General features: G+C 52.9%; 1 protein-coding gene across 2 annotated transcripts in view; it reads right to left on the bottom strand.

The window, feature by feature from the left end:
* MBP (myelin basic protein) overlaps window positions 1-21,026 on the bottom strand; it is a 103,834-nt gene extending 82,808 nt beyond the window's left edge. Inside the window, exon 1 of one of the 2 annotated variants that reach the window (XM_061131229.1) lies at window positions 20,900-21,026. The gene's annotated coding sequence lies outside the window, so the exon portion shown is untranslated. The other variant, XM_061131228.1, reaches the window with a different exon arrangement.
* Between the last annotated feature and the right edge of the window lie 375 nt (window positions 21,027-21,401).

The following is a 21,401-nucleotide window of genomic DNA, read 5'->3' as shown; positions in this document are numbered from 1 at the left end:
GTGTGTGGGGTGCAGTGGGTTGTCGCCGGGGGAGGCCACAGACAACCAAGCCCCTGCGGAGTGGAAACCCTTCCTGCCTTCATATTTTCTAAGTGGAACCCGGGGCAGATCTTTCAAGATCTGAATTTCAGATTAAGTGCTGAACTTCAAATGACGTAAATCCAAGTGGGGACAGCATGCTCTCGTAAATCAAAGCTGGGGCTCTAGTGGCAATAAAAACACTGCTGACTTAGAGGAACCACACGAATGCGTCATGTATAAAGACATGTGCGTGGAAAAACCTGTGCTTCAAATGTATGTGTTTATGTGGTGGCTACAGTTAAGAGCACTATAATGTAGACAGGCGGACCTTGTTTTATTGTGCTTTGCTTTATTGCTATTTGTGGCTGCTGCATTTTTTATAAATTGAAGGTTTGTGGAAACTGCATTGTCAGATGATGGTTGGCATTTTTTAGCAATGAAGTATTTTTAAATTTAAAAAATGATGCTTTTAAAAAATAAATAAAATGGATGCTTTTAAAAATGCAAGTTGACCTTTGCAGATAATTTCACTATTCTATCATCCACCTTCCCAATTTACTTACATGGATCACCCCCCCAAAAAACCTCTATGGGGGTCATCTCATTGGGGAAATGGAGGTCTGAGGCACACACAGCAGTTTGCTTGATAAGACGGGCACAAACAGGGAGGAGGGACTCGCTTTCGTCCCCGTGGGGCCTGAACTGCAGTGGGAGAACAGGGCTGTGTGTCCTCGGAGCAGGATGACGGTCTGAACCCCAGAAGTGGAGCGGGGGTCATTCTGAACTTCCAGCTCTCTGTGCCCCCATGCAGGGCTGTGATTAATGATGATGGGCACAGTGTATGTAACACACAGAATACAACGCATCAAACATCTGTGCATCCATTTCTCTGTTTAACAAATAACAACTGGTGTGTTTGATGGGAGACGGATAAATTAGGAGGCTGGCATTAACAGATACTCACTGCTACGTACAAAATAGACAGAGGGCAAGGGCCTGCTGTATAGCACGGATAACTTTATTCAATATGTATTTTTTGGCCATATCATGCAGCTTATGGGATCTTCGTTCCCTGCCCAAGTGTGGCGCCCGGGCCCTCAGCAGTGAGAGTGCGGAGGCTGCCAGGGAGTGCCCTCAAAATTCTGTAAGAGCCTACAAAGAAAAAGAACCTGAAAAGGAATCTATCTATATCTATATATCTGAATCACTGTGCTGTATACCTGAAACTAAAACAGTGTAAACAATTATACTTCAATTTATATAATTATACATAAATAGTTATGTATTTTCAACTATTCAGTTTATACAAATATAAAAGTGATAAAATATAAATATAAAAACTTTTTCAATTACATATAAATAGTTATTTCCAAAATCAAAAAAGAACAGAGTTGTTGTATTTGAAACTAATCACAGGCAAAAGTAGTTAACTTCTTCTCAAGCTGACAGCCTGGACTTTGGGGTTCCCCGCCCTGGTGTAGAGAACCGCCCTCTGCCATCCACGTTCTCCCCTGGCAGCACCTCCCCCGGCCTCCGTCTTTCCCTCACCTCCTCAGTCACCTCCCCTGCAGGTATTAGGCAAATCCTGACACCCTGTCCCCTCCTTCCAGAACACAAACCTCAAGATTTAACCTAACAGGATACTGTACGATGTGTCAGTATGGGGGCAGGGGGGCAAGGAGCGTTGCTTGTGGACACAGACTTTGGACCAAATGCTCTGAAGCACAGCTGATCCAAACACAAGACGCCTGCACTGCCCCTTGCAGATGGGAGGCTTCCTCCAGGCCATGTGTTCTGACCAGAGCTTCATCACCCCTCGGAGCATAACTTTAGGTTGTCCTTGGGAGGGCTGTCTGCGAAATACATTAATCAGTACTTTTAAAACTCAAGACTACTGGGCACAGAAAAGATAAAAACAAACATTCCAGGTCAGACTTCTGAGTATGTACAAACTTCCCCTCGGTCTCAGATGAACAGAAAGAGCATTTATGCGTCATTTCGAGTAGGCAGATTCTAGCCTTAAAAGCATAATTCGCACTGGCAGGAAAAGAAAGACAGGAAAAGCCATGTGACCGTTCTCAGCTCAGGGTCCCTCATCAGTGAGGCCATCGGGATGTGAGGCGTGTGGCGCAGCCCCGATGATGGGTCATGGACCTGACTCCAGGTGACTGGCCCCACCCCGCCGGGGACAGAGGGTGGTGGGCTTATGGAGGCGCCCTGCAGCTGGTCTCCGTAACACACTGAAAAGAGCCATCTGCGAATGGAAGAGCTGGATGTGTGAGGTCATCTCTATTCCATTCCATTTTTGCAATTAATCAAACAGATAGAAAAAGGAAAATTCATGAGGAATGCACTTGGAACTCAGGTCAGAAGCATCACTGGGTTATTAGGAAGCTTTTTGTGACATACTATGAAAGGAACACAGTGGGAGGGGGAGAGGAGGGTCAGGGCTGGGAGCAGGGAGGACTCCAGGTGACAGCGGCTGCCCATATTCCTTAGGTGCAAATTCAGGCCCACACGAGATTTCTAAGCAGCCACTGGGATGACTGAAAATTTCCTTAATGTTTTCATGCCCATGCACGCTTTGTGTCGTTCTGGTGGGGGAGGTGGCCTGGCTGCCCAGGGTGGGTGCTGACTGGTTGAGAAAACATCTTCCAGCCGTCTAGCTGTCTACGATCGCACACCTTCCGCAGAGCCCTTGACATGGGCTCCCGCGTGTGTGGCCGTCTGCGCTGAAACTCCGAGGTCAGGGAGGAGAAAGAGGTGAGAAGCTCAGGGACCCAGAAGCGACGCTCCTGCTCAGTCCTAACCCTGGCCCTTCTCCATCACGGACGGCCCCGCACAGGACATGGCATGACTTCTCCTGGGTCCAGACCAGACGGGGGGTGACGGAGGGCGGCAGGAAGAGAGAAGCAGGGGAGACTGAGACCCAGGGGAGGCTGCGGACACCAAAAGGCTGAGCTGGTTGTTTCTGAAGCAGTTCTGAGTGAATTTTCACAGGCGATGGGACTGTCATGAAATCATCGTCTCCATAGATTCACTGCGGGAGAGACGAGGCCTCAATCCAAAGTGTTCTGGACGGTCTGCGATATCATCCATTTCTAGACTGTTCATCAACAGGATAAAGAGAAGACTTTGCTCTAGCAAGTCATCTTGAGAAAACGGCTGAATTACACAACACCTGTTTGCAGTCCTCATGAACACCTGTACGTGGATCCTCAAGCTTAATGAGGAAAATGATAGCGCCTTTCTTAATTTCCTGTCGAATATCTTGCAACAACAGCTGGCGAAAAGTATGTGCAAGGAATTATTTGGGTTTTAATTCCATGCCCGCCCGCCAATTACTATTTACTGCAGAGCTTAGAAATTTGGTTCTCCGAGCTCCCGATTTCTCAACTGTCAAATCAGATACCTGTAGTGCATCTATAGAGGATTCAATAAGGTAACAGACTCGAATTCCCTGGGCCCCTGACATCGACAGCATAATATATCCATCGACAACATAACTGCCTCTCTTCTCTCCCTAAGAGAATGGCTTGTATGTTACATAAGACGCCGGCAGCAGAATGAGACAAATAAGGAGTTAATATTATGACCCTGAAGGGTCAATCATCCGCAGATATCTTAACTGTCAAAGTTCAACTTCCTTGTAATAAAGATGTTCAATGAATACATTGCTTCATAATCAGGAGAGAGCCAAAGGCCATTTGTCTTTCTCAACTGACTTGGGTGCAATTTTTCACGTACAGTAGCTCAGAGTATTCATAGCTTTTCTCTGTCCTGTTTGCACTTGCATACGTGTGAATGCTGATGGTACAAGCAGCAGCAGGATGTCGTCTGCAGGGAGGGGCTGCAAAGGACCCAGAGGCTGAGGTCGCCTGGGATCACAGACTTAGGTCAGGTGTGAAAACGCAGAAGCCCTGAATCCACAGTCAATGTTTTTTAACATCTACCCACTGGAATCCGCGTACAGCCGGCCCTGCAGGGAGAGGATTAACATGGGCTTTGGCAGCAGGATTAAAACCCCACCAGGGGGCTAACTTCTGCTCTCTCTGCTTTTCAACATCATTAAAGCAACGTTTTCAAAGTTCCATGTACTTTGGTATTAACCCTTAATGGAGTCCTAGCGTTTTTGTTGTCGCTGTTCAGTTGCTCAATCGTGTCTGACTCTTTGTGACCCCGTGGCCTGTAGCACGACAGGCTTCTATGTCCTCCACTATCTCCCGGGGTTTGCTCAAATTCATGTCCACTGAGTCAGTGATGCCATCCAACCATCTCATCCTCTGTCGCCCCCTTCTCTTTACTTTCAATCTTTCCCAGCATCAGGGTCTTTTCCAGTGAGTCGGCTCTTCGCACCAGGTGGCCAAAGTGTCAGAGCCTCAGCTTTTTATTAGGCTTTAAGGTTTACTGTAAAGTGATACCTTTACTGCTATCCCTGCTGCCACACTGTGAGCCTAGCCTCTGAGCTGATCCAGATGACTCTCGGCCCCTAGCTCCTGTGAACCACACGCTGAAGGGGCTTCGAGGTGCCAAAGGGGCGCCACGTTTCCTTTCTGGGAGCCGCTAATGCGAGGCGGGCTGAACACGCTGCAGCGCTGAAGGCGGGCCCTCCGCCTCCCCCACACCCCCTGCATCCGCCTGGGACCCCACAAACGGCAGCTGCTGGCTTGCTCCCAGCCGCCCTTCTGTGCTGGGCACAGCCTGTCTTGGGGTGTGGACCCTGACAGACCACACAGATCCCAGCCCCTGAAGAGGTGGGCGGAGGCTGCAAGGAGTCTGAACAGGCCTGCTCCTTTGACCTTCAAAGGAAAACCCAGAGAGCAAGTGTGAAAGAGCAAGGAACTCACATAGAAAATCAAAGGGCCTAACAGAGAAGGAGACAAAACCAAGGGCTTCTACCCCGTCGGGTTCTGTCCTCCTCCTCCCCTCCCACCCCCATCCGTCTGCCTCCCCTCTCCACCAGGACCCCAGTGCTCATGCCTGCTTTCTGCAGACAGTCATTTTTATTTCTCAGGTCAAAAACATTCCTGTAACACCCTGTGCTCGGAACATAGCAAACAGTTACCACCATCACCAGAACAACCACCCCCACACGCTCATGTGCAGGAGACAAAAGGAAAGACCATTTTAGGGTGGGAACAGGGGCGGGACGCCCAAGAAACCACCCTGTGTTTCAGGAACACATGTGATGCTGACCTCTGAGATCCTCGGGCTCCCCCCAGACTCTCTCGCGCCCTAAAGCTTCCAGCACGAGACCACCTGTAGTCTCACGTAGGAAGTATCAGAAGAAACCAGCTTCTAGATTTGAGGGGATGGGACACTTTGCACTGGGTTATCACATAATATCCACAACTAGTGATCCGAGTCTGAGAGACGGTAAAGATTCTGCCTGCAATGCAGAAGACCCGGGTTCGATCCCTGGGTCAGGAAGATCCCCTGGAGAAGGAAGTGGCAACCGACTCCAGTATTCTTGCCTGGGAAATCCCATGGACAGAGGAGCCTGGCAGGCTATAGTCCATGGGGTTGCAAAGAGTTGGACATGACTGAGCGACTATCTTCTCCAGGCTTATCAGATTTACAGCACGGAAGAACACTGCCTAAAAGTTCTCAAAAACCACTAAAAACAAAAATCACAGAACGCCAAGAGGACGGCATTGTGGAGTCTGACTGTGGTCCCTTGTGCCTGTTCCCTGGGCATCAGCTGACTCTGCAGGAAAGTCGTCACCAGAACAGGACGCAAGTGGAGTCCTCTGCTCCAGGTGCTACCATAACATCACCTTTCTCAGTGACAACAAAGCATTTCCTTGAAGGAAAAAAGCAGCAAACCAAACGGTAGTTCATTAATGCTTAAGTTAGGATGACTTTTAGAAAGCCTTGTAAATATAGTCATACATATATCATTAGCCAACATGTTTAGCTTTTCATAGCTCTCACAGGGAGACAATACTTTGGCCACATGATGTGAAGAGCCAACTTGTTGTAAAAGACCCTGATGCTGGGAAAGACTGAGGGCAGAAGAAGGGGGCGACAGAGGATGAGATGGTTGGATGGCATCACTGATTCAATGGACATGAGTCTGAGCAAGCTCCAGGAGTTGGTGAAGGACAGGGAAGCATGGTGTGCCACAGTCCATGGGGTCGCAGAGTTGGACATGACTTTGTGACTGAACAACAACAGAAAGACATGAAACTCTGCGTGAAAACAGCAGCTCCCAGGAAGCTGGGGTGTTGGGTCCCTGGCCGGCCAGGCCCACAGTCACAGGCTCTCTGATGGTCGGGAAGTGGACTCAGGCACATGCAGGACACACACCTCCCGCAGTAGGTGGGGCGTCCGCAGACAGCCCGTCCTGTGACCTCACTAGGTCGTGGGCGTGCAGGCTCGGCCCCGCCCGCTGGCCCCATGGCCACACTGCACCCCCTGGCCAGGCTGTCCACCTGGGGGCCAGCGGGCGGGGCTTCCAGAGAGCCAGTCCCAGAGCTCCAGTCTCTGGGGTGCCCCTTCTCGTAGGCTCTCTGCCGCTTGCTCTGAGGCTTTGGTACCGGACTGTACATGTTTACTCCAGGAGCGGTTGTGGAAATGACCAGTTAATATTTCACTAGCCCAGTGCAGTGGGGGTCACATGCGTGCTGTTATCACAGGTACCGGTGTGCCCATAACCAGGACACTGGCGCTGGAGACAGAGGAAACAAAGATGTTGTGGGCCTCGTACAAGGTCAGAGCCAGTAATCAAAGGGCAGGAGGCGTGTCGAACTCGTGTATTTAATCCACCTCCAGAACAACTCACATGTTCCCTGGCGTCAGACGTGATGGCTCCTGATAACTGCATGGGGAAGGAACTCATGTATTTAATTCACCTCCAGAACAACTCACATGTTCCCTGGCGTCAGACCTGACAGTTCCTGATAACTGTGCGTGGGGAAGGAACATGTTGCTCAGGCCACAGGCTGGCGTGAGGTCTGTGGTCAAGAGACCTACAGCCCGAGTCCTCATCTTCCTGAAAACACAGAGGACACGTGAATCCTGGGACTGCCGATCTCACCGCTCCGGCTTCCGACCAGCAGCCCCACGGCCGTGCCAGGGAGAGGGTCAGTCTCCCACCTGGCACCTTCTTCCCAGGCGAGCTCCTCCCGCAAGCTTCCAGATGCTGAGCGGGGAAAAGAAGGCAGGTGTGGTCATCACCCCATCACGGCCCTGCAGGCACGGGGCTCAGAGCTGATGTCAGGGCTCTGCATGGTCACTGGGGCATGTGGGACTGTAGAGGGTGAGGAACATGAGCCGGCGGCAGGTACAGACAAAGCAGAGGGAGGCGGACCTGTCCCGGGAGAGCAGGACTCAACGGACAGGGCTCGACTGAGGCGGGAGGCCCCAGAGGGCGGCCAGCCTGGCGGTGCTGCCCGCGCGCCGGGCGGGAGGGACCTCTCCAGACGTCCATCCTCCCAACCTGCTCCCGTCCAGGCCGAGGTGGGTGCTGTTCCAACGCTCCTCCTTCCACAGACGATGAGACGCACGAGGTTTGGAAAGTCCGCGTGACACAAGTTCACAGTCACAGGTTCAAGGCTGACCCGGTGACTTGGGCAGGGCGCTGAATTTCTGCAGGAAAAGGACCCTCAGTGCGTGCAGTCTCAGGTTTATTAGGGATCAGAGCTGCCTGGGGGTTAGAGGGGCAGCTTCTTCTTCATTTCACACGTTTTAATGTACGTTCTGACAGCTCAAAACTCACGAACTGCAGCCTGGGCGGAGCCTTGACCGTCGTTTCCCACGACGTCACTCCCCGCTGCAGAGCAGCAGTGAAAGATGGAGCATTATAGCAGTACGTCCTACAAGTGAATCTTTTTTTAAATTAACTATTTATTTTCGGCTGCACTGGGCCTTTGTTGCTGAGTGTGGGCTCGCTCCAGTTTCAGCAAGGGGGGCCTGCTCTTCATTGTGGAGCTCGGGCTTCTCAGCACAGCAGCTTCTCTGGCTGCAGAGCATGGGCTCCAGGTGCTCAGGCCTCTAGAGCTCAGCTCAGAAGCCGTGGCACCAGGCATCGCTGCCCCGCCGCATGCGGGATCTTCCCGGTCGAGGGATGGAACCCATGTCTCCACACTGGCAGGCGGATTCTCCATCACTGAGGCACCACGGAGGCCCACAGGTCAATCTTTTTTAAAAATTCTGTTATCGAAAACCTGTGCTGACTTACGTAAGTGAATAAACAACAAGTATCTACAGAGCAACAGACACGGCAGACGTGAGGCTGCCAGTATGCTTGCAGCTTGAACCTGAGCTTCTCACCTGGCTCTGCCTGCTTTTTAAAGTGTCATCTTTAAGGCCTAAAAGGATCAGCATCCTTTCAGAGAGTGTGTGTGTGTGTGTGTGTGTGTGTGTGTGTGCGCGCGCTCAGTCGTGTCTGACTCTTTGCGACCCCATGGACTGTAGCCCACCAGGCTCCTCTGTCCGTAGGATTTTCCAGGCAAGAATACTGGAGTGGGTTGCCATTTCTTTTAAGAAGGATGCTTTATCGCCACAAGGTGGAGACCTCATGGCTTTATTTCTCCATCACAATCAAGATTATTCAGAAGCCTTTTATAGGAAATAAATGCAAACTGAAAGCATCTTGGCAGAGAGCATTTACAATACCGTGTTTATCTGATCAACTGTGACACGCTGACACTGTACTCAAGGTCTTAATCACTCACACTCCCCCCAAAGCATGGTTTCTGTGAATAAACGATTTCTGATTTGATGCCGAGAGGGGGTAAAAAGGGGATAACATCCAAAGACAGTTCAGGACCCACTTGAAGAGCTCAAGAGGGTGACTGAAGTGGGGAGTACGGGGCAGGAAGCCCGAGTCTAGTCTCCTCCACCACCAGCAGCGGGCGGCCCTGGACAGGTCACCTGCTCTGCTGTCCTTCTGGGGAAGCGAGGGGGCAGGGTGGGGGGTGGGCTGCACTGACTTCTGCAGGGATGGCACCCCACGTCTGCCAGGTAACCCCGGGAGCTTTGAAAACCGAGCCTTTCCAGACAAGGTTTGAGTGAAGCTGTTGCACCATGTCGGACACGCAGACAGCTGGGTTCCCGAAGCTGGGGGCCGGGTCCAAACGAGACAGGACAAGCTCTGTCACCCGAGGGTCTCCTGGCCGCCAGTCACCTTTCCAAAGGGCTGTGAACCACACTCTAATGGGAGTAGCGACTGAGGGCTGGAATAGAAACTGCTGAATCCAGGGCAGTCCATACTGCATCTGGTGCAGTGCCTGGCCTTTAGGTTACCTGGTTTCCAGCCTGGTTACCTGGTTACCAGCCCGGTTACCTGGTTACCAGCTGGTTAGCTGTGCAGACAGGCTACACACACAGGGTCTCAACAGGCAGCCAGGCCTATGCAGTGCAGAGACCTCAGCCTGGTGGTCCGCGGCACCCATTTGGGTCCGGGTTCACCTGCTGTGAGGGATGAAAGACACCCCTGTCTCCTTCCTCGCTGGGTTTTTACACCTGCCTCCCAGACTCTGCATTATGCACCCCGGAACATCTGTAATTAGTCATGAAACCCACATGAGCTGCCTGCAGAAAACTCCACAATGGGCAGGCTAACCTGAGAAATGGATGGGGAAACAGTGGCGTTTGGGACCGTCACCCTGCAGAGCTCCGACAGATCACAGACCTCATGTCACCGAGGGCGGCTCCAGGAAGAAAAAGCCAGGAACAAATGCTGCATTGAGTCCAGGGCACATTTGTCAAATTCTTCTTCAACGCATGTTGTCTGTGTGTGTGTGTATATGTAAGCTAGTGAAGTGAAAGTCGCACAGTCGTGTCTGACTCTTTGCAACCCCATGGACTATAGAGTCCATGGAATTCTCCAGGCCAGAATACTGGAGTGGGCAGCCTTTCCCTTCTCCAGGGGCTCTACCCAACCCAGGGACCGAACCCAGGTCTTCGGCGTTGCAGGCGGATTCTTTACAGCTGAGCCACTAGGGAAGCCCACATGAATGCTAAGTCGTGTGCAACTCTTCGCGATCCCATAGACTGCAGCCCTCCAGGCTCCTGTCCATGGGATTCTCCAGGCAAGAATACTGCGGTGGGTATCCATGCCCTCCTCCAGGGCATCTTCCTGACCCAGGGATAGAACGTGCATCTCCTGTGTCTCCTGCATCGGCAGGCAGATTCTCTACCACTGAGTCACCTGGGAAGCCCGTATGTTGTGAAAGCAATAAAGTTAAGCCTCAGAGATTCCAGGCTCTGAGGTGACTGTGCCACATGAGCCCACAAATATGACAGCCGGGGCCTTCCCTGTCTTCATGAAAGAATGAGGTTTTATTAAAAAAGAGTATAAATATTTGCACGGGTTTTCATCTATCCTCACGTTAAAATCTGCTTTAAGTTCCCATCACACACTTTATTTTGGTGTTGCTAATCCTATGTAAAAATTTCCACATAAACACACATGTTTTACTGTTGGGACTGTTACTTAATGTGGCTTTAAACACGACACTTCACTGCCCTTTCAGAAAGGCCGTCTGCCAAGTCAGCACCGCTGTGTCCTTTTCCTCTTCACATTCCAATTTCCAAACACTGTCTGAAATGAACAAGGCCAGCTTTTAACACCTGGTTCAAATCCTTCTCTCTTCAAAAATGAGTCTTGACATACAGAGATAATGACAGAATAAAGTAATCATCATCTGCCTTTTAAAACAGACAGCATCTTCCATACAGCCGTATAAATGATCCTTCAAAACCAGTGATGCTTTGGGCTCGAGTCTGAGATATAATTTATCCTGTTTCCAGGAGGAAGACAGCGCCGGATGGCAGCCCATCTCGTAAACCCCTGGTCTCAGCTCGTCAGTCCAGGGTTATTTCATTTTCAGACATTCAAAAGGACCAGAATAAAAACAACTGAAGCACACCCTGACCCCCACCACACTCAGAGAATCATTTGTGTCTAAGTTCCAGCTTGATGTGGTTTTTTAAGGCAACACAGTGAGCTGAATAAACCATGTCCCATGTCCTGACTGGTAAAGAATAGACTTGGACAGTGGTGGTGGTTGCTGTTGTTCAGTTGTTAAATTGTGTCCGACTCCCTGCGACCCCATGGACTGCAGCATGCCAAGCTTCCCTGTCCTTCACCATCTCCCAGAGCTTGCTCAAGCTCATGTCCATTGAGTCAGTGATGCCATCCAACCATCTCATCCTCTGTCGTCCCCTTCTCCTTCTTCCCTCAATCTTCCCCAGCATCAGGGTCTTTTCCAGTGAGTTGGCTCTTTGCATCAGGTGACCAAAGAATCGGAGGTGACTTGGGCAGAATTCAGACTCTGCTGTGTGTTAACTGGATGATGATGATCAGGGTTAGTGAAACTGACCATCGGGGACGCAGCAGACACCACCCTGACCTCCACGCAGATGACGGGAGACGAGGAAAACGTCTAAATTTCCCAGAAAGTAAGTGCGGGATGGAGTGCTGAGCCCCTTATAAACTAAACGTGATCAGAACCAGGGGACGGAGCTGCTGCTGCGAACAGCCGGGCAGGGCAAGTGGGCATCCTGGAAAGATCCCTGGAGAAGCCGCAGATCCTCACCCCGGCCCTCAACCTAACTCACCCCAACTCACCCCCAGCCAGGCTGCAGGCAGGGGGCGCATGGCTGCTGGGAGGGTCAGAAGTGGCCGTTGAGTCCCCGCCCTCTGCTGGTACAGCACCCCCCCCACCCCACCCCCCCGCAACCGTCAGGAATCCTGTACAGGTTTTGTTTGCTCATCTTGCAAAGTGCTCAGCAAACGCAATGCCTCGGGAAACCTGTCTTAGGACCCCAAGCTCCCTGATGACATACACTATGATATGGTCTTCAGGGCCAGAGCCGCGTCTCTTTCATGCAGGGCCTCTGGAACGGCACGGTGTGGCCTCCGAGTGTCCTGGAGAATCAGGGAATTTAAACGACTGTGCAGCTGCCCCGTCTGGGCGCCTGCAACGCAGCTCTGGAGCTTTTGTCTCAGAGCAAGTTTAGCAAAAATGTTAGGTTCCAACTCTCCAAGAAACCGGATGGAGAGGATGAATATCCATAAATATTCCTTGTCAGATACGCCAGCGCTCAGAGGCACGAAAGAGAATGCCACCCCCTAAATGGAGAGAGTATCAAAAATAAACGATACGCACGAGAACACATCACCAGTATAGGATGTGATTTTCCATGAATCATTCTTTGAACAGAAAGTCATTTACCAGGAAGTAGACTTTCTTGATTGTGTAAAGTGGATGAGTGGGAGCTCGTGTAGGTGTGTTCAGGTGAACCTGTGTCGCCGAGACACACCTGGGGCCCTCCTCACCCGTTTCTGCCTCTCACTGAGCAATGGTCCTCGTGATCACTAGAAATGCACATTTCTAGGCCGAGACCCCAAGACTCGAAGTGGTGTCCAGACCCTTGGGCCTAGGACTCTGCACTTAATGAGTGCTCTGGCCGACATGCAGGCAAGTGGCTGCCAGGCGGGGGTGGTTGTTGGCGTCATCCTCGTCCACAGCCCCCGAGGAGACTCGGGGTCCGGCTCCGGCCACTGCAGGCTCTGTTGCGGCGCACGCATCCTGTTCCCAGCCAATCCCGGCCCCCGCCCACTGTCTCCGCGGGCTCCGGGGGGAGGCCCTCCGTCTCTGGGGAGGCTGGGGCTCTGGCATCTTTGCTGGAGGAGCTGTCTCTGCCCCTGGCTCTCTGCCCCTGCCCAGCGGGGCCGCAAGCTGCAGCAGAGGGTGCCGGACGTGTTTGGGGGAGACCCTCTGCCGCTGACACACCCCAAAGGCGGGGCCCACATTTGCGGGCGCAGTTATTAGTGGTGAGGGGGCCAGTGGGCGCCCTCTCGTGACTGAAAACCTCGAGGATGGGGCCACGAGGATCCTCACTCTCTGACAAAAGTCAAACCCTTGCCAGCTTCCACCTCCCAACCCCCTCGTCCCATGAAACAAGGGGAAGTTGACTGCAGAAGTCATGCTCTGAAATAAATATTTCAGAAAACCCCATGACAGCGGGGCATGTCACCTAGCATCTCTGCCTGCTTTTTCGACCGCCACACACAGGAAGTCTCATTCCAGCTGGGGGGCCGCTGGCCGAGGGGCTCCCGGCAGCTGGGACCTCAGCGCTCAGCCATCATCTGCGGGTCCCGGGGCGGGACCTGGCATCCCAGGGTGTCCCTCAGAGCTGTCCGCGGGGCAGTCCGCAATGAACGTCGGCCACCAATCAAAGCAAAACCTGATGCAATGAGCCACCAGGCCAACTCAACTTTCAGAAGAAGCATCACCACCACTCACTGTTTTCTAGACTTTTAACACCTCGGAGGCATAAACCAAATCCAAGCCTAGTTACCATGTAATTAGAATCAGTACAATGCGAAAATCCAGTGTGTTCACTAAAACACGCCGAACGGCTCCTGCCTCCCGGGTCTTGAAATTCACAGACCCGTGGAGAAGTGTCACTCCCCAAGAACAACGGCCGGGGCTCCAAGCAGAAGCTCGTTTCCTGTGAAAGGCTGTGGCTTCTGGACTCGGAGAAGCTGCCTCGCACCCCAGAGGGCGGCGCCCCCTTGTCACCAGCTCTCAGCCACTGACCCCTTTTCAAAGCCGGCAGCAGTTCTGAGGTGGGCCGTCACGTCACCGCTGAGAGAGACGCTGCTCTTGCATGTCTTCATACTGACTCTTTCCTTCAAAAGTGGCCCCTTTTAAAATAGCAGCCCCTGGTTTCTGGATGGTCTCCGACACTCGTGAGCAGCGTGGGGACGGGGCCTGGGGCCGGCGGGGGCCAGGAGGTGGCCCACCGTCCCTCCCACTCTGGGGACAGTGACTTGGGTACACGTGGTCAGATGTGGGTGTAGGGATGCCTGGGTTTGGAAATGTGCTACCGAGCCCTCAGGAGCACAGCGTGGCATCGCTGGCCATCACACAGACGCTGGACAGAGCAGAGGACGCCCTGGGCTTCACAGGACCTCCAGGGTCTGCTGACCCCCGAGAATTCGCATCTCCTCGCCTGTAATCAGAGCATCGCTGAGGGACAGCGATGAGCCACAGACTACACCTGGCTCCCCATTGGTGTGGCGGGGGGAGGGCCCCCACCTCTGGGGGGATGGTCTGACCCCAGGATGCTGACGGAGCCTGTCTGGACACCATCACTTCGTTTTCCTGTGTCCTTACAGAAAATAAGTCTGCCTAGAAACAGATTCACAGACACAGAAAACAAACTCACGGTTCCCAAGGGGGAAGGGAGTGGGGAAATAAATTAGGAGCTTGGGATTAGCAGATACCAACTGCTGTATATAAAATAAACAACAAGGTCCTCCTGTATAGCACCAGGGATGACATTCAATATCCTGTGATAAACTATAATGGAAAAGAACATGGAACAGAATATAAAAGTAAATTGCCTTGTAGTGCACCAGAAATGAACGTAACATTGTAAATCAACTATACTTCAATTAAAACAAAAAAAGAAAATCGAAAACTATAAAAAGAGAAAGAAAGATAGTAAGTCTGCCTGGGCGGCGGGGCAGATTAGTTAGGCTTCTTAGCGGTTTGGGGGCTTCCCTGGTGGCTCAGACGGTAAAGAATCTGTCTGCCATGCAGGAGACCCAGGTTCAACCCCTGGGTCGGGAAGATCCCCTGGAGAAGGGAATGGCAACCCACTGCAGTATTCTTGCCTGGAGAATTACAGTTCATGGGGTTGCAAAGAGTCAGACACGACTGAGCAGTTAACACTCAGTGGATTTTAGATACATCATAAAAGTGTATACATATACACACACACATATGAAATAGCAGGGGCTTCCCTGTGGCTCAGACGGTAAAGAATCCACCTGTCAATGCAGAAGACGTGGGTTAGATCCCTGGGTCGGGAAGATTCCCTGGAGAAGGAAATGGCAACCCACTCCAGTGTCCTTGCCTGGGAAATGCCATGGACAGAGGAGTCTGGTGGGCTACAGTCCACGGGGTCACAAAGAGTTTGACATGCCTAGGCACGCACACACACACACTCTATAAATATTCCAGCAGGGGTTCTGTAGGCACGATAAAGCTTACTCTAAAATGTGCAGAACGGTACAGGAGCCAGCCCACCTAACAGGACTCCGATAAAGAAGAAGGAAGTGGGAGGGCTCACGTTACCTGATGGTCAGGGTCACCCTTCAGCCCTGGTAAGCAGGACAGTGTGATCCCAGTGGCAGGACAGACATCACGATCACGGGAACCGAGCAGGGAACCCAGAAATAGACCCACACAAAAATGTGGACACAATTTAAGATGAAGATGGAAAAAAAAAGTCTATGGAGGAAGGATCATCTTTTCAACAAACAGTACTGGGGCAAGGTGGCATTCCTATGTAGGAACAAAAACCACCCAAAACCAAAACCCTCCACCTAAACCTCACTTATCATATAAAAACTAACTGGAAATGGACAACTGACTTCAGTGTAAACTGTAAGTATAAAACTTGTGGGAAAGAAAGAAGCCAGGAGAAAATCTTCCAGACTAGGCAAAGGGTTCACCCAAATCACAATCCATAAAAGGAAAAAAATTAGGACTTCCCTTGTGGTCCAGTGGTTAAGAATCTGCCTGCCAAAGCAGGGGACATGGATTTGATACCTGGTCCAAGAAGATTCCACATGTTGTGGAACAAATAAGCCTGTTGTGTAACTTAGGCTTACACTAAGTTGTGTAACACAGCTACTGAGTCTGTGCTTTGGAGCCCATGCTCCGCAACAAGAGAAACCTCCAAAGTGAGAAGCCTGCACCCTGCATCTAAGAGAGTAGGGCCCTGCTCACTACAGTTAGAGGAAGCTCTCGCAGCAACAAAGAACCATCACAGCCAAAATTAAATAAACAAACAATGCAGGTTTCAATTCAGTGGGTCTCAGTAGCCTGAGATTCTGCACAAGACACAAAGAAAAAAATTATTAGATGGATCTCATCAAAATGAAAAAGCGCCTCCCTGCATAAGCACCCGCGGTTAGGCTGAAGACAAGCTACCCTGACAGGAACTGCAAACCACCAGCTCTGTCTCCAGAGCATATCTACAAGGAACTAATGAGACCAAGCAAGCCAATCAGAAAGCAGGCAAAGGCAAGACCGGGCTGCTCCCTGGGAGGATGTGCAGATGGCAGACACGCTCGTGGAGAGACAGGCATCGCTGTCTGTGATGGAGACGCAGACTGCAGCCACGGTGAAGGGTCAGCGCACACCTGTCAGAACAGCTCAGATACCAAGCATGGCTGTGCAAATGCTGCCACGGAGACCCAGGGCCACGCACACCTGGCTGGTGGGATGTAAACACTGCAGACTTTCTGGGAAAAGAGAGTGCAGGGTCTTGTGAACTGAAACACACCTTCGCTGTTTGACTCAGCGATGGCATTTATCCCAGAGAAGCGAAAATCGAAAACCGTGTTCTCGCAAAAACCTGTACATCATAGTAGGTGCCCTCAAATAGCCACAAGCTGGAAACCCTCGAAGGATGGACGGTTAAAACCAAAAAACTAGAGAAGCAGCAGGTGGGGGACATCCATTCCACAGAATGCTACTCAGTGATAAAAAAGAACGAGCTGTCCAGACACTGAACAACTTGGAGAATCTCGAGAGCACTGCACTTACTGAAAAAAAAGCCAGCCAAAAAGAAGGGGGCACATTGTATGACTCCGCCTAAATAGCATTGTCAAAATGACGAATTACAGAAAATGGGGAACAGAGCAGCGGCTGCGAAGGGCGTAGGGTGGAGGAAGGGGAAGTTGGCTGTGGCCACAACGGGCAGCCTGCAGACCTTGTGATGGAACGGTCCCACCTGCGTGTGTGGTCACGCGATGATCCATGTGCCATAAAATTACACAGAACTACACACAGGCGCATGGGAGCATGTCACCTGTGAAATCTGACATCTCAGCCCCTCCAATCAGTCGCACCAACGTTTACTTCCTGGTCACAATGTCCTCTATAGTTTTGCAAGATATGTGGAGCTCGATTATTTCTCACAGTTGCATGTGAATCTACAATGATCTCAAAATACAAGGTTTTTAAAAGTGCTTCCAGGGGACTTTGCTGGCAGTCCAGTGGCTGAGACTCTGCACTCTCAATGCAGGGGCCTGGGTTCGATCCCTGATTGAGAAACTAGACCCCACATGCCACAGCTAAAAGTCCTGCCGGCTGCAACTAAGACTCTGCACAGCCAAATAAAAAAATAGATATATATATTTTAAAAAATCGCTTCTGGGTGTAACCTTTGTGTGTGCCCTGTGCACTGAGCCCAGGTTCTCCCTAGAGGGTGCACTCAGAACTGCGATCACCGGGTCACAGGGAACATCTGTCTTCAGCTTTTCTGGGTTCTTGTCTAAAGTGTCTGTTTTTATTTATACTCCTACTCACAATCATATGAGTTCTCAGTTCTCCTTATCTTCCTCAATACTTGGCATAGACGGTAAGATCTTCACAGATGGTTATGAAAAGTTATCCCATTGATGTGATTTCTGCTTCTGAGAACTGGTGGGTTAAACATCCCTTCCCATTTTCCTAGCCCCCTGGGCTTTCTCTTCTGGGCCAGCCTGCTTAGTTACTTCTCCTCTTGGGTGGTTTGTTTTATGTTGCTGAGTCTTAGAATGCTTGGTACATTCCAGATACTTCACCAGAGTCTGTCTATCTGTCTATCACTCTCCAGGCATCCATCTTTTTTATTATTATTATAATAGAGCCTCACACTAGTGATGCTCAGAGTTCCAATCCATATTTATGAATTTTTAACAGTTATTGACTCTCAGATACTGCTGAAAGCTTCATAATATGCACTGCTGGTTATCCATGCCTGGCTGTGAGGTGAGGGCGGCTCTTTCTCCAAGGGCGGCCTCAGCTCACACCCGATAGCACCAGCCTGCGGCCTGCAGGCCTCTGGCCCCAGTTCCTCACGTTAAGTCATGCGTGTGTGTCTCTGCTGGTTCCGTTTCTGGGGCTGAAGCCTAGGGCCACGCATTTAGGGACATTTGCACTGCGCTCACTGAGCATCCGTGGCGTGAGAGCAGCAGGGTCTGCCTGTGCATAACTGTGGCTGTTGCTCAGTCGCTCAGTCGTGTCCGACTCTTTGCGACCCCACGGACTGCAGCACGCCAGGCTTCCCTGTCCTTCACCATCTCCTGGAGCTTACTCAAACTCCTGTCCATTAAGTCAATGATTCCATCCAGTCATCTCATCCTCTATTGTCCCCTTCTCCTCCTACCCTCAGTCTTTCCCAGCATCAGGGTCTTTTCCAATGAGTCATTTCGTCTCATCAGGTGATCAAAATACTGGCGCTTCAGCATCTTTACAATTAACTGTTGGTTAAATTACTGTACACTTACTGTTGATTAAACCCACCTCCAGCGGCCCCCAAGCTCAGGCTGACTTAAGCTTCCTTGGGTGGCTCTAAAGGACTAGTGAAGTGATTCACTGCTTAGGGACGACTTACTAAAAGCCGTGCTGCGGCATTAGAGAACTGTCTTTCCCTCTTTATTGACAACTTTACTGAGGAAGTTAGGGAGAAGGTGACTAACAGAGATGGGACAGCAGCCGTCCAGTCCCACCATCTGAAGAGGATGCACGCTTTGCTGGGTGTAGCCACTCTTCAGCGGTGGAACGCTAAAGACAGAGAAGAGGAAAGCAGCTCAGTGGGTGTTGCACGGTGCCCTCTTCGCCCTGCAGGGCAGCAACAGGGGCTGGTGGCAGATTTCTGGAGCTGAGTCCTGGGCGCCCCCGGGTGTCTCTGTGCCTGGGTTTCCTACTCAGTGAAAATGAGGGTTCTAGTAGGTAGTTACATCAAATGAGGGCATCGCAGGGTATCACAGCTGTTAATGCAATGATATGTGGCTCCCAGAAGGCAGCCTGGCCACTGGGAAGTAGTCAGAAATGCTACCTGGATACCTGGGGAGAAAAGGCCCAGGGACAGCTGCTGATCCAGTGTCAGATTTTTAAAGACTCGAGAGAGAAACTAAAAGTCAAACAACATAACCTCCCATTAACATTTAAGAATTCAGGAGGCAAAAGAAAAATCACCAGAAAGCTTGGTCTCTGCCCTTTTCCAAGTTCACAGATGCCTTTCCTCAGGGCATGTGGCCAGAGCCATTCCTGACCCAAACCGGGCCAGAGAGATTCAACACCAAATCACAGCACAAGTGACTCAAAGTATTCTTGTCTTTGGGCAGAAATGGGATACTTTGGAAAGTTTTTAAAGTGAATTTGAACCAAATAGCTTTTGTTTAACCCTGAGTTAGTAAAGGTAGTCATTTCAGAACAGTTAAACCATTGGAGCTACTATTAGCCACCATTTTACATATTTAACTGGATTCCCTCCTTTCAGGTTTTGGTTTATCCTATTTGGGGGGCAAAAAAAAAGATAGGAGGACTGATGGCCACTCCCCTGAACTGGGAGAAACACAGCTGTGAGGCTGCGTCCCTGTGCTGACTATCCCTTCCTGAAGGGCTGCTCAGCCCTGGCTCCGGCTGGGTCTGCACCCCACTCAGCTCCCCAGGACCACGAAGGCCCCCGGCACTTTGCAGCGGCTCCCCCAGGGAGCAGGGGGCAGGACTGAGCCTGACTCGGGGTGTCCCAGACTCCTGGGCCACACTCTGCAAACCGTTCCCTGAGCTGGGGGTCTTGTCCAAAAGCCACAGGTCTTAAATCGGACACACCCTAAAGCGCCCTTCCTCTGAGAATCTCTCCAGGCCAGGTGTGGCCTCCCTGTCAGAACAACCAGCGCCCCGGAACCGGGTCTGCGTCTCCCCAGACACACTCCAGCCCTGGCCGCAGAGGTTAACTGAACTCACGGTGTAGATTCTCACCCTGTTGCGACTGGAAAAGGGAGAACCAGTAACCCAAAGGCGCTTGTTTCCTGCCAGAGACCTACTGAGATCCCCAGAGAATCTCTAAGGCTTCTCCAAACCCCCCTCTGCCTTCCTAAAGGAGAGGAGAAAGGAGACCCTGGGAGAAAAGAGACAGTGCCCCCAGCAGCCCAGAGGAGCCAGAGCCACGGGGTGCCCGGGAATCGTGCAGAGCACGCGGCACCCCCTGGACGCCCGGCCAGTCTCCGGGCCCAGAGGGGCTTCACACTCGGGCGCCAGGCGCGCAGGTGGGCGCGGGCGGCGTGGCGGGGCCGGGCCCGGCCTCCGGAAGGCGGAAGCCGGGAGAGTCGCCTGTCGCCGCCCTCGGCACTCAAAGGGAAACTGGTTTTCGCCCGGGCTGGGGGAGGGGGTAGGCAGGAGTCGGCGGTAAGCCCCAGACGTATCCTTACGGAGCACGTTAAGCGGCGGGGATCCCGGCCTGCCCTAAAACTCGTCCCCGCAGCGGTCCCGCACCGCCCAGTGTGGCTTCCTTGACCTTTGCCACCTCCCACCCAAAACTCCACCCCGAGCGCCTTCCACGCTCTGCCCGCGACCCCGGCCCCGGCCCGGCCTTGCCCACACCTGGACACCCGTCGGGGACAGCCCCGCCGCTCCGGATCGGCGTCTACACCCGCGTCCACCCCTCGCACAGTGGCCGCCGGGGTGCCACCTGCCGCCACCTGCGCGGCCGCCCCGGGGGAGCCCCGCGCCCCGTCCCCGCGTCCCCGCTCCGGGGGCGCAGACAAAGCCACCCCGCCCCCCGCCCCCCCGGCGAGGTCACCCACCGCGCGGCGATCCTCTCTCCAAGGCCGAGGGCGCCGCGGGGTCCGGGCCGCCTCCCGCCGCCCGGGCCCCAAGCGCGCGGGGTCCCGGAGCGCCGGCGCCGCCTTCGGGGTCGGGGCTGCGGGTCGCCGGGGCCGCAGGCTCGTCCTCGCCGGCGCGGCGGCGCAGTCTGGCGGCTGCTCCGAGGGCCGGGCGCGCCCGCCGCTCCTCCCCCGCCTCCCGGGCTTCCTGCGAGCCAGGTAAACACGGCCGACGGGAGCCGGGCCGCCCACCTGCCGCCCGCGCGCCGACCACCCCCCGGCGGCTCCGCCTCGCGGGCTCCGTGTGCACGCGGGCCCCGCGCGGGGCTGCCCTGGGCGGCGCGGACTCCGGCCCGGGCTGAACTGCGGCTCTAGAGCCTCCGCTCGCGGCTGAGCCTCGAACCACCCCGCCCGAGCGCGGGGAGGGACCTGCGATAGCATCTGCTCCACGCCCCTTTCCGCGGGCGGCGAGGGGCCGAGCGCGGCCGCCCGGCCGACTCTGCTGCCCCGGCTGACTCTCCTGCTTGGGGTTGAGAACTCCCGGGGGTCCTCGTGCACCCAGCCTACAGACAGGTTCTCGGCAGGAGAGAGGCGTCCCAGTGGGAGGGGGCGCCCTGGGGTCTGCGGCCTGAGCATCTGTTGGCTTGTGGTCAGTGTCATCCTCTTGGTCCGAAGGAAGACTGTCCTTTGGACATCAGTCACCTGCACGGTCAGATGGCCCTTCCCCCCGGATTCTCGACCTCCTGATGGTGGA

Source organism: Dama dama, chromosome 27 (assembly GCF_033118175.1).
Source record: "Dama dama isolate Ldn47 chromosome 27, ASM3311817v1, whole genome shotgun sequence".
Taxonomy (NCBI): Eukaryota; Metazoa; Chordata; class Mammalia; order Artiodactyla; family Cervidae; genus Dama; species Dama dama.
Note: the sequence above shows the minus strand (reverse complement) of the source record. Positions and strands in the feature narration are given on the sequence as shown.